The 14,323-nt window shown below is 39.2% G+C and overlaps 1 pseudogene; it reads right to left on the minus strand.

The window, feature by feature from the left end:
• Nucleotides 1–12,761: 12,761 nt before the first annotated feature.
• Nucleotides 12,762–14,159, minus strand: LOC139192939 (F-box protein At5g07610-like; annotated as a pseudogene).
• Nucleotides 14,160–14,323: the final 164 nt, after the last annotated feature.

The following is a 14,323-nucleotide window of genomic DNA, read 5'->3' on the forward strand; positions in this document are numbered from 1 at the left end:
TCTTAGGAAAATACTCATTCAATAACCCAATCTTGGAAAACTCAACCTCTATGTCGTAGGGTCCGTCACACCGAAGCCCAGTAATGAGGCTAAAGCCCTTCGTGAACCAGGTCACTTCACAGTTGAGTAAATAGGTGATTCCCTCTAAGTCTTTCACCCTTTGAGTTGCAACTCTATGAAGCTACAATTCAAATAAACCAATTGACCACTTAAGGCTAGTTTATCAACGTGCTTTACGTGCCTGATGTAGGATGCCTAAAGACAACAATTTGGGTGTTATTAAACTTTTGACACATCACCCTTAACACATGACAAGCTTGGGATAGGTTGGTAACCTTTCCTATGTAGGATTTTTCTTTCCCTTGTCACTAGTTGAACCCCCGATTGCCATTTCCTGTACATATAACAATATAAGCATTCAACACAACCAAATTTAACAATGTATACCCTTAACAAACATGTCAACTCGTTTTCACAATACATAAACCATGAACAAAGCATCATGAATTTAGCAATCTTAAGCTAATTCTTAAATATATATATATATATATATGCACTGAAACACTGTTCATAAGCACAATGTAATTCCGTTTTTTCCTCTGCTTCGTTTTTTGTTATTTCAACTTTGCCGGTTTGCTATGCTGTGAGAACAAAATGGTGACGCATGGTTCTTCTTCCTTCTTGATGTTTCGATTTGCTTCTTTCTCGCTTTGCTCTCACTGACTCACTTCCATCAAATCTTTCTCTTGCAGACGAACCCAGCTTGACTTCTCTTCCACCTCTTCTTTCGCCGAAGCAACTGAAAATCAAAATTTACTCACGGCTTCTTCCTCCCGATTTCGGAGCTTCTCTCTCTTCCACTCTCTCTCTCTCTCTCTCTCTCTCCGTCCCCTCCACTGAAGCACCTCCATACAAAGGTATCATAATTATATATTTAATTATTTGAAAGTTAGTTCTTCTGTGTAAAATTCTTGAGCTTTTGCTTACCTGCAATTTTCAATTGTTTACGATATAGGGTTTTTGGATAATTTCATGATTTAGCGATCCACGCATTTTCCATAACCCTCTTTACAGAAGGTAAGCAATTTATCCTACCTTAGATTTAAAAAAAATTATTTTGCCAAAGAAATTTATAATCTGGTGATTTTCTAGGGATCCAAGCATTGAAAAAGCAGTGAAAGCAAGGAAGAAGGTTGGAAAAGCAGGGCTCTTTCATTTGCTTCTAGAATTTCGCCCCCTTATCGCAGTGTAGCTCTTGCTGCAATCTTCGTTTTCAGCCCTATTTCGCTTTGAGAACCTATTCTTGGTAAAAATGACATCGTCGTAGAAGCAGCTTGAAGCTCCACCAAGCTTCGAGGCAAGATTTTCTCTGTATAATCTCACCAAACAATTATCAAATTATTATTGTTATTCTTCTGTTTGGAATTTGACTATTGTGATTAATTTAGAATTTTGAGGAAGCGGGAGGTTGTTTGTAGAGTGAGTGAGACAGAGTCCGAACCTCCACCATATAGCAATAACGATGAGGTGCAATTTCGATGTTTTGTTAAATTTTGATGTTAATTTCTCAACATTTTCATGTTTCTCAATTCTTATCTATTTTGTTAAATTTACATCGGCCTTCACAATTTTTCATATGGGTTTTTTGAATTACCAGAAATTTGGTCTTCCTAAGATTTAATTGTTGTTAATTTTACGGTTTAATTGTTTTCCACTAATATGATTGAATGGTAAATTAGTTGTATATATATTCAAAACAAAAACAATTTGAATCTATCGCTCTCGAACTTGGCTCACCCTGGGTTTTTGGTTTTTTAGGTTTTTGTTTGCAGCTCTCGAACTCGCCTCATCCACAAATTCGCTTTGACCGTTATTTCTCCTCCTTGGCTTCTATTTCCGTCTCTGACCTGTTCAACTTCAATTGAGCTTGAGTAAGCAGTCCACGCTTGCCTACTTTTACGTCCAAGGATAATTTGTATCAAATATTTGCATTTTCATTGTTTGAAGTAGGAGACACCATTTTTTTTCCTTGATTTTGTTTTTTCTGAAACTTAATGGTTCTGTACCCGGATGCAGTGTTAAATGAGCAAGGGGGCCATAGAAACTTCTTTTTGAACGACTCCACTCAAAGTTGTTTAGGAGCATATGCTCCTATCAACTTTACACACGACACACAAAAGAAGTACTTTGATCCTATTAGACGGGGGAGGTTGAAGAAGCTAGGACAGAAGGGTAGAGTTCAAGAGAGTAGAATGCGTTTAGGAACATGGAATATAGGAACCCTAACGGGAAAATCTATGGAAGTAGTGGAAGTTATGGTGAGGAGAAGGATAAATATTATGTGCCTACAAGAAACTAAGTGGGTTGGTCTTAAGGCAAAGGATCTAGAAAACTCAAGGCTTAAACTTTGGTATTCGGGCACAAATAGAGCGAGAAACGGTGTTGGCATCATCGTGGACAAGACATTGATACAAGATGTTGTAGATGTCAAGAGGGTAGGAGATAGAATCATGGCAATCAAGATTGTAATAGGACAAGAACTCATCAATGTGATTAGTGCGTACGCACCTCAAGTAGGGTTGGATAGGAGTTCGAAGGAGAAATTTTAGGAAGACCTTGGAGACTTGGTGCAAGGAATTGCTCAGACGGAGAAGTTATTTATAGGAGGAGATTTAAATGGACAAGTGGGCAAGGAGACAGGCAACTATAGAGGTTTTTATAGTGGCCATGGTTTTGGGGAGAGAAACAAGGATGAGGAAGCTATCTTGGATTTTGCAATGGCATATGATCTCTTCTTAGCCAACACTTTCTTTAAGAAGAGAGAAGAACATGTGATCACCTACAAGAGTGGGTCATCAAAATCTAATGAGGAAAGGGGATCGTATAACTTGTAAAGATTGCAAAGTTATATCGGGATAGAGCTTGGCTAATCAACATCGCTTGTTGGTGATGGATGTACATATCAAAAGAGTGAGAAAAAAAGAACAAGACCTGGAAGTGCCCAAGGACTAGATGGTGGAATCTAAAAGGAGAAAAACAAGCCATTTTCAAAGAGAAAGTAATCACCCAGTGTGTGTGGGATAGAGAGGGGGAAGCTAGCCAAAGGTGGGTTTCCATGGCTAGTTGTATCCGAAAAGTAGCAAAAGAGGTATTAGGAGAGTCCAAGGGCTTTGCTCCACACCAAAAGGAATCTTGGTGGTGGAATGAGGAGGTACAAACAAAGGTGAAGGCTAAGAAAGAATGTTGTAAAGCCTTATACAAGGATAGGACCAATGAAAATGGTGAAAGGTATAGAAGAGCGAAGCAAGAGGCGAAGAAAGCTGTGAGAGAAGCTAAGTTAATGGCTTATGACGATATGTATAAGCGACTAGATACCAAAGAAGGAGAGTTTGATATCTATAAACTAGCTAGAGCAAGGGATAAGAAGACAAGGGACCTAAACCAAGTGAAGTGCATCAAGGATGAGGATGGAAAGGTTCTTGCTACAGAGAACGCGGTTAAAGACAGATGGAGAGGTTATTTTCATAATCTTTTCAATGAAGGACATGAAAGGAGTACTTCTTTAGGGGAGTTGAGTAATTCAGAAGAGTGTAGAAACTACTCCTTTTATCGTCGAATCAGGAAGGAAGAAGTGGTTGTAGCTTTGAAGAAGATGAAGCATAGAAAAGCAGTGGGCCCAGATGATATACCGATCGAAGTGTGGAAAGTCTTGGGAGAGACAGGTATAGCATGGCTCACTGACCTTTTCAATAAGATTTTGAAAACGAAGAAGATGCCAAATGAGTGGCGAAAGAGCACTTTGGTGCCTATCTACAAGAATAAGGGCGACATACAAAATTGCATGAACTATAGGGGTATTAAGCTAATGAGTCATACAATGAAGCTCTGGGAGAGAGTCATTGAGCATAGATTGAGGCAAGAGACACGTGTTTCGGACAACCAATTTGGGTTCATGCCAGGGTGCTCAACCATGGAGGCAATCTATCTCTTACAAAGATTGATGGAAAGATATAGAGAGGGGAAGAAGGATTTACACATGGTCTTTATAGATTTGGAAAAAGCGTATGATAGGGTCCCAAGAGACATTCTTTGGAGGATTTTAGAGAAGAAATGAGTACGAGTAGCATATATCCAAGCTATAAAGGATATGTATAAAAGAGCAAAGACTGCCGTAAGAACTCATGAAGGATAAACCGAAAGCTTCCCCATAAATGTAGGATTACATCAAGGCTCATCCTTAAGTCCTTACCTTTTTGCATTGGTAATGGATGAGTTAACAGGACATATTCAAGATGATATTCCTTGGTGTATACTTTTCGCAGACGATATAGTGTTGATAGATGAAACTCAGGAAGGGGTAAATGTGAAGCTTAACCTTTGGAGAGAAGTGTTGGAATCTAAAGGTCTTCGCCTAAGCCGATCAAAGACAAAATATATGGAGTGCAAGTTCAGTGCAAATGGAGGCCAAAATGAGTTAGGGGTGAGGATCGGAGATCAGGAAATACCAAAGAGCGACTATTTTCACTACCTAGGATCTATCTTGCAAAAGAACGGAGAAGTAGATAGAGATCTCAACCATAGAATACAAGCTGGATGGATGAAGTGGAAGAGTGCATCCGGCGTGTTGTGTAACCATCGTATGCCACTAAAGCTCAAGGAAAATTTTTATAGGACGACAATAAGGCCGGCGATGCTGTATGGTACAGAATGTTGGGCGGTGAAGCATCAACACGTACAGAAAATGGGTATAGCAGAGATGAGGATGCTTCGTTGGATGTGTGGGCACACGACAAAGGATAAGATTAGGAATGAGGATATCCGAGGTAAAGTAGGAGTAGCCGAAATTGTAGGAAAGCTGAGAGAAAATCGGTTATGGTGGTTTGGACATGTGCAAAGAAGGCCTACTGATGCTCCGGTTAGAAGATGAGAATACGGGATAGAGGTTCAGGGCCGAAGGGGTAGAGGAAGACCTAGGAAAACTTTGGAAGAGACTCTAAGAAAAGACTTAGAGTACTTGGATCTAACAGAGGACATGACACATGACCGAGCACAATGGCGTTCTAAGATTCATATAGCTGACCGCACGCAGTGACTTGGATTTTTCAAGTGTCCAACCGAGAAGTTTTCCTTACTCGAGAAATTAAGGGAACACTACCTCAACCTACAAGCTTCACTCACAAAACTTCAACATACAAGCTTCAACAAAAGAAAAATTCAAAGAACTTAGTGAAGAAGGCTTTGGTGTATTTAACACAATACTTTGAAATGAAGCAAAGCTTATTTATTGATATCTTTGATAAGTTACAAATATGTACATATACATGAGTCAAAATAAACAAACAAGAGGGAGCCTTCACAAAGGTTGCTTAGGAGAAGTCTCAGCAGTCAGTAGAGCCCCAGAAAGAGAAGGCACCGGAGGGTGATCATTCGGAGCCTTAGTACTGGACAGAACCCTAGAAGGAAGAAGCATCAGAGGCTGATCATTTGGAGCTTCATTACGCGGTACAGCCCCAGAAGATGAAGGCAATAAATGCCTTTGGAATAAACCCACAAACCTCTGATGATCAAGTAAAATCTGACCATCAGATTCCTTCATCTGGTCAAGCTTCCTCTTCATGTTTGTAGCATAGTCATGTCCGAGCCTGTGCAACTGTTTATTCTCATGCTTGAGCCCTCTAATCTCCTGCTTGAGACTCATCACTTCAGCCGCCAATGATTCAACTTGGCGGGTTCGAGCAAATAGGTGTTGGGCCATATTAGACACAGAACCTGCACACTGAACACTGAGAGCTAGAGAATCCTTAATAGCCAACTCATCAGACCGTTTGGAAAGAAGTCTGTTATCTTTGGGAGTGAGAAGGTTCCTGGCCACCACCGCAGCGGTCATATCATTCTTCATCACGGAATCCCCAACGGTAAGAGGACCAGTAGGGGATAAGAAGAATGGGCACCATATGTTGTCTAGAGAAGGCACGGCTGCCTCTTCACCAAGGTTCAAGTCAAAATGACGGTCGGAGGGGCCAGACATTTTCAAAGGTGTTGAAGAGAAAAGAGGTCGAACAAATCAAGATCTTAGAAATGCAAGAAGGGAACTTCTACTGATGGAGATGCAAGTGTACTTTAAAACTTAATGCCAGCCTCTATAAAATCTGCACTCGACGGAGCTTCAAAAATCGAAGAGGCGCCTGCTCAGAAATCGAAGAGGCATTTGCTTTCTCAAAAGCTGGGCTGCTCAGAGACCACGAGGGCCGATCTCAGAAATCGAAGAGGCCCTTGCTTTCTCAAAAGTTGGGTTGCTCAGAGACCATGAGGGCCGATCTCAAAAATCGAAGAGGCACCTACTTTCTCAGCCTTATCAGCACCTGTCACATGCACACTCAGCTTTGCGGAAATTACAGGCAATCTGTCGAAGATTTTTGGTGAAGTAGAAAACACGTGAATCTTACTGTTCAATCATCCACTTTCCACACGCAACATCAGCTCATGGGTACCACAGATAACTTTGCCAAAGATCTCTGACAAAGTTTAGACACGTGAAGCTTGCAGCTCCCACTACATCGCTATGACTAAGAAGGGTAAAAGAATAGCAAATGAACAGCACTAACAAAGTTTAGACACATAAATTTTGAAGGTCTAGCTACCATATTATTACCCACAAGGGTAAAAGAACAGTACCACTGCTGGATAATTGGAAAGTCCCTGTGTGTTAACCTTTGTGCTCCGTGGCAAGGTAGACTAGCAAAAATGCCTAACCTTTACTCACATTTGAGAAAACACTCCCAACAAGATTGCTTGCTCCAAAATCGAAAAGGCACCGCCCTTCGAATCTATTGAGCCAGACTCCCAACAGGATTACTTTCTCAAAAATCGAAGACACACCACTCTCCAAATTTCAAGAACCAGACTCCCAGCAGGATTGCTTTCTAAAAAATCGAAGAGGCACTGTTCTCCGAATCTCTAGAGCCAGATCCCCGACAGGATCGCTTGTTCGAAAACAGAAGAGGCATCGCTTTCTCAACTTGGAGAGCCAGATCTTCTTGGATAAAGCTTGTCTGTAATCTTCACACGCAACATTAGCTTTCCAGATACCACAGACCACTTTTTCAAAGTGCTTTGACATAGTTAAAACACGTGAAACTGGCAGCTCCCACTACAGTGCTATGACCAAGAAGGGTAAAAGAATAGCATTACTATTTGCTGTTAGAGAGACTCCTATATATGTCGACCTTCATCCTCAACGGACAGGTAGACCTGCAAAAATGCTCAGCCCTTTCTCATATCTGAGAGGGCACTCCCAACGAAGCCTCTCGAAATACTCAGCTTTCTTTCCCCCCGCTAATACTTCTGCAAACAAGCTACACCAGAGCAAGAATATCTCATATCATCAGGGTTAAAAGCAAGAGTATCCCATATCATGCATTTTCCCTGTCTTTTCTTTTGGCCTTGTTCTTACCTGCAAGACAAGGAGAAAGAGAGCAATCAGTCAACACTTGGAATCAAGCTTCCAAGCAGAAACTGACTGCCTGGAACCCCTTACTTGATTACTTACTTGGCATTGCTCTCAAGTACTCATCTTCAACATCTTATGCTTCTAGAAAAGATACCACATCTGCCTGAGGAACAGATAGGGCAAGTGAGAAGGATACAAGGAAGCATGTGGAGACAAGCGTAACAGAACACGTGCCGATACTTCAACTACTTTGTCAACAGCAAAAGTATCTCATATCAGCAGGGTCGAATGTACTCTAGATTTGATGGACTTGTTTTGACCCTCAAATTCTTCAGTCGGCCTTATACTCTGGAGGAAACCAGAAAATCGTCCAGCCCAGTTCAAGAATAAGCATGTGGAAAGTTACTTCTTCAAAAGCAAAAGTATCTCATATCATCTCTTCTCCTTTTTCTTCTCTTTATCCTTCATGCTGCCTGTAAGATAAGGAGAATGAGAACAATCAGCCGGAACTTGAAATCAAACTTCTGATATGGGACTGATTGCTTGGAGCTTTAATTGCTTACCTTGTCTATCACCTCTTTCAGCAGATTCCCTAGCTCGGCGACTTGGGGGACTCCTACTACATGGTTTGTATTGCGCTTGACCAAGCCTGAAACTACAAGTAAGCTTCAAGTGAAATTGATACATTACCTTGTGCATCTCCACCAGTTAAAGATACCACCCCTGGACGGAGGAAGAGTACTTCCAGAGAAGATGCCACATCTACATATGAGACAGATAAGGCAAGTGAAGACGATACCACACTTCGGTACTTAGAAGTTTTGTGATTACTCAGCGGCTTGGATCTTGCAAGTCCCCAACCGAGGAGCTTCCCTCACTCGGAAACTTAGGGGAGCATTGTTTGTACCATACTTGACCAATCCCGAAACTATCAAGCACTGGTCAACGTTATACCGTCAAGGACCCAGAAGAGTTTCCCTCCAACCAGGAGGCCAATCACAGAGCGACACGCGTCGACATCAGAAGCCAATCACAGAGCGACACGTGTTGACATCAGAAGCCTATCATAGCATGACACGTGTCGACATCGGAAGCCAATCACAACACGACACGTGTCAATGTCAGAACAAGGCTAGAAACTCTCTTATATAAAAGGAGATCGTTCTCCCAAAATATTTCATAATGCCATTTGTACTAAATCATTCACTTGTACCCACTAAAGGAAAGCTTGAACCTATGTACTTGTGTAAACCCTTCACAATTAATGAGAACTCCTCTACTCCATGGACGTAGCCAATCTGGGTGAACCACGTACATCTTGTGTTTGCTCTCTTGTCTCTATCCTTTTACATACTTATCCACACTAATGATCGGAGCAATCTAGCGAATGTCACAAACTTAATACTTTCTGTTGTACCAAAGTCCTCACTGATTTTGTACATCAACAATCCTTAAGTCCTTACCTTTTTGCATTGGTAATGGATGAGTTAACAGGATATATTCAAGATGTTATTCCTTGGTGTATGCTTTTCGCAAACGATATAGGGTTGATAGATGAAACTCAGGAAGGGGTAAATGCGAAGCTTAACCTTTGGAGAGAAGTGTTGGAATCTAAAGGTCTTCGCCTAAGCCGATCAAAGACAGAATATATGGAATACAAGCGGGATGGATGAAGTGGAAGAGTGTATCCGACGTGTTGTGTGACTGTCGTATGCCACTGAAGCTCAAGGGAAAATTTTATAGGACGACACTAAGGTCGGCGATGCTGTATGGCACAGAATGTTGGGTGGTGAATCATCAACACGTACACAAAATGGGTGTAGCGGAGATGAGGATGCTTCGTTGGAGGTGTGGGCTCACGGGAAAGGATAACATTAGGAATGAGTGGGTTGGACATGTGCAAAGAAGTCCTACTGACGCTCCAGTTCGAAGATGTGACTATGGGACAGAGGTTCAGGGCCGAAGGGGTAGAGAAAGACCTAGGAAAACTTTGGAAGAGATCCTAAGAAAAGACTTAGAGTACTTGGATCTAACAGAGGACATGACACAAAACCGAGAGTAATGGCGTTCTAGGGTTCACATAGCCGACCCCACTTAGTGGGAAAAGGCTTTGTTGTTGTTGTATTTGATATCGGTTTTGTTTATTTGTGGAGTTAGATTCTTATTTATTGAAATTTTTTCTTTACTGTTGATTTTAGGAATTGATTGATAGGTTTGGTTTATGGATTCTCTTTCTTTGTTGAATTTTTGATGACTTTAATTCTTAAAGTTTGGGTTTTGTTTATTGATTGCAGTGTTGTATTAACTTGCGTTTTGTTTATTGATTGCAGAGTTGTATTAATTTACGTTTGGTTGGAAGGGCTGTAGAGATTTGATTCAAATCGGTGGATTTGAGTAAGAAAGAAACCTAAATCTTTTCTTCAAGTTTTTAAGAGTTGAATGGATGTGCTCTGTTTGAAATAATTGTTTAGATGTACAAAATTTTCTTAACATGCATGCTTCAATGGTAGTAAACAGGTATATTCTACATACATTTGATTCAGGATATACATAGTTCTTAGCACAGAGATGCTACACATTAAAATTATGAGATGCTTCTATAAACTGAAAGAAATTTCCAACAAAATAAACAGGTATATTCTACAAACATTTTGTTTTAAAACAAAAGAAAACTGAGAGAAAATTTCAGTTTCAAAAATTGGATTGTTATTTCAACACGGAGAATCTGTATGCATAGTTCTTAACATGCATGGTTCTTTAATTTTTCACTGTAGTTATGATGTGACTTTGTGTATGATTTGAGAATGACGTGACTTTTTGTATATGAATTGAGTTTAAAAATTTTATTCTTCTATACATGATTTAAAAAAAAATTCATATATATATATATATATGAATTGAGTTTAATTCAGGAAAATTATTATTTATGTTGTATTTTTCCAAACTCAGTTACTGGTTGAATATACTCATTGGTTGAAGCCTGAAATTAAAAGATTGCTCCAAGGCAAGGGAGAAGTGGTTGGTTCATCAGTATTGGGAAGCTGTCTTGAAATAACGGTGTCAATGGCCCTGAGTTTGAAGACTCAGGGCAAATACTTAAAGAGAACTCGGCTGCTATTTACTGCTCTTTAACTCGATTTCTCATATTGAAGATTCAGGGCAAATACTTGAGCAGAACTCGACCACTATTGGCTGCTCTTTAACTCTATTTCTCGTATTTAATACAGTAGCTGAGCAATCTGGTAACATTTTCATCCTGGTACAACCTTATTTTTGTTAATTTTCCAATTTTTCTCTTTATTTGGTCACCTTTAAGCAAATCACAATTGCGCCTCTACATTTATCCGCACATTACTATTCATGTTTGCTGCTTATTTTTGATTGGGATTGGTTCTAAAATTCTAATTTGTTTGAGCAATGACAAACTGGAATTGATTTTGAAATTCCGTCACTATGCAAAATTGCAAAGGGGTGATCAAACAAAACACATAATTTTGATACACCTGGCTAAGGCATTGGAATTCCATCATTAGTAATTGAAAAAACCAACAAAAATCCTTGCTTTTAAGCAACATACTGATGAAGTTGACCCAAGGGCTTCAGAGTTTGATCATTTCTGCCTCAAATTTGGTAAGGTTTCTTTCCCCTATATAATTTTGATTGGTACTTAAAGATATTCATCATTAATTATTGTATTCTCTTGCCAAAAAAGTTCATTTTTGACACTTATGTAAACTTTAACACCACTTCACCAAATAACTCAATTTCAATTAAAGAAAGAGGAAGAGAAGATCTAGATTCATATCTGAGGATTTGGCGTCACTTTGAATGAATTACTGAAAAAAGAAGAGTTCAGCAATGAATACTTCGAGGTTTGTGATTCTATGTTTTAGGTAAATTGGAGATTTTGAATTAAGTTCGCTCAATATATTCTATGTTCCTAATCTCTCATTTGTTTACCCAATTCTACTTTTGGATTTGATTCTTGACTGACGGGATGTTGTGATGATGTGTAATAATGTTTAGTTTCTTTAATTTTTTTTTTTTATTTTTTGAATTTGGGAAATCAAATTATCCAGTGGAAATAAACTATTACTTTACAGTATGTCATCAAGTTTAGAATGATAACCATGAATGCCTCTATTAGTTCATTCGAATTTGATGTTATCTCATTTGGCCAAGAAGTGTATACAGCTGTCTTTGTACTTAAGAAAAATTAAGTACATTGGACAACATCATTCGCCCTCTTTGTTTTTTTCAATTACTTTTTTTTTTAATCTATTCCCCCCCCCTCAATTTTTCTGCCATGCCCCCCTTTCATTTGGTTTTCTTTTTTTTTCAAAGTTTGTAGGAACTTGTGAAACTGTAAACCTCAACATAATGAAGATGAAGATAAGCTGGAAACAGTGAAGTAGGAAAATCAAGATTCTGTAACATGTTCATAGTCTATTTAAGTATTTCGAATAATGAGTATTTAATCTTTTGATCATTGTAATGTGTTGTTCATTTACCCTCTCAAACATCAGACATGTAAATATTGATTTATTCAAAACTTATTATATATTAATAGTATTGTCTTGAATGGCGTTTTTAAAACCCGTAGCAAAGCACGGGCATTCGTGCTTGTTTACTTCTATAGCTCCAAATTTCCAAACTCACTAAATTTCAAATTGACTTGGTGGAAGGAACTATGACGTCAAGTATTGTGCAAGCAAGGACTTTGACATCCACTTAGAGGAAGCAAGTAGCATGTCCTTCTTGTTGAATTGACTAGACGAATTAAGAACCAATTTCAAATGTGCGGTGTGGAAGTCGATTGAGTTTCAAACGCCGGAATGGAGACGACAAACACTAGATAACTTCGATTGAGTTTCAAACATTTTGGAAGTCAATTGAATTTTTTATTTTGAAATTGTTCGCGGGAGCAGTTTGGTGGAGGCGACGACAAAACTAATGAAGAGGTAACTGTTGTCGAGTCCAATGGGTTTTAATGAGGGGTTATTTATGACCCGGTTCTAGTGTAAGCTCTCTTTGATTGATTTGTTTACAACGGTTGAGATAAAATCCAACTGCCTATATATATTCGAACAAATGAACCGTCTGCATAGTAGGAAATGCTTTTAAAATATAGATCTTCCCAATTAAAGTGGAACTTACATTAATATCTCAAATAGAATCCAAAATATATAGACTTATTAGGATCTAAATATCAATACTCCCAATAGAATATAAATATAGTCTTTACGTCCCAAATTTGCAACTCTCCAATGGAGGTGCTTTAAGGGGTAAAAATTTACATTTGAATTCAAACTTAATAGGAAAATCTTTAAACTCTGGATATCCCAAACTCAAAGGGCATAATATTTACAATGGTTTTAATCTCTAATGTACAAACAATAAGTGGAGGCAAATTGACATCTTTAAATGTTTAAACACTAGCAAGAGTCTCTATAAACTGATGAGCACGAACGCATCCAACACGTAATGCTGTATTTGTTTTGGTGGATTTTGGATCAACATCACATATCTCCTTGAAACTCTTTGTCTCTAATATTATAAGATATAAACATACCAGGAATGTGCAGCAACAGTGATAAGCTCTCTTCAGTTTCTTGGACAAAAAGTAAAACAAACGCGTAAAAAAGATAATCATAGGGATGCGGGTGAAGGTAGTCTCTAACCATCTCCAGAAATGCATCGATGATTGGAGGTCGATTTGGTACCTGGGAATCCACCTTGAGTAATCCCTCTCCAATTCAAAGACTTGGAATTGAGTGATGCTTGGTCCATGAATTTTAACAAGGTGCAAATGCCCACCAGATTTACCAAAATACTTGAACCTTCTTGTACCCCAATGCTCGCCTCAAGGAGGACTAGGCATTGATCCGAGGCGCTCTTGATTGATATCAAAACACAATGTAGCTCCTGTTGGGCTAATCCAATGTATTGCACCATTCCAAAGCACCCCGTTTTCAAACACCATATCGGATGGGGCCATAAAAGGAGATCGAGAAACCCTCCAAATTCGAGTCTCGGATGAGTATATCTGAATTGGTAGTGAACAATTGCTGCTGATGAAGAGCAATTTTGAATACAGACGACTTGGTAATGAGGTAATTTGGATGGATCAAAAGCTAAATAAACACCTAAAATAGTTGATAACGAATCATGACCCTTGGCATTAGGTGGAGGAAGCGTCAAGAATTGCCTTGTTGAAGGGTTGCCGACATAATAACTAATAGTTTTTCCCAACTTGTAAAAGCTACACCCCAAGACCAGGCCATTGATGGACTGCAGTAACTTAACACCTGCTGAATCATCAACGAAGTCAAGAGACGAAAAGTGGTTGCTCTGAACTGCTGCAATTGAGATATAGGTGACTGATGCGGCCGGGAATTTGAGAAAGACTGCGGTGGTGGCTATAGAAATTTTGGCTGGAGATGCGACAAAGCCACTGCTTGGAGACACATTTGAAGCGGAGAAGTGACTTCATGGGCAGGCGTACAAGGATCAATGTGACGAGGTCTAGGTTCCTAGCTACTGCCTTAGCTGCAGGCAATGGATCATTGAGAAAGTTGCTAGTGAGACAAAGAGGAGGCACCATTTTTTTATTTATTTTTTTGGCTGCTTTCATTCAGATCTCTTCAGCAGATTGTGAATTAAATGGTATAGGGATAGAATTATGCAACAAATTTAGCCATTGTCAATGAAAAAGTATATACCTTCCATCTCACCGTCTCCCTTGATGTTTGTATGTCTTCTTCACCTGTTTTAATAGGGTTCCAATTAGTTTGTACATCAATTATTGCAACAACTTGTAATTGTTTATTGTTATAGCCCATATTGACTATATTTTTTGCAGATTAAAAAGAG

This window comes from Malus domestica, chromosome 16, assembly GCF_042453785.1.
Source record: "Malus domestica chromosome 16, GDT2T_hap1".
Lineage (NCBI taxonomy): Eukaryota > Viridiplantae > Streptophyta > Magnoliopsida > Rosales > Rosaceae > Malus > Malus domestica.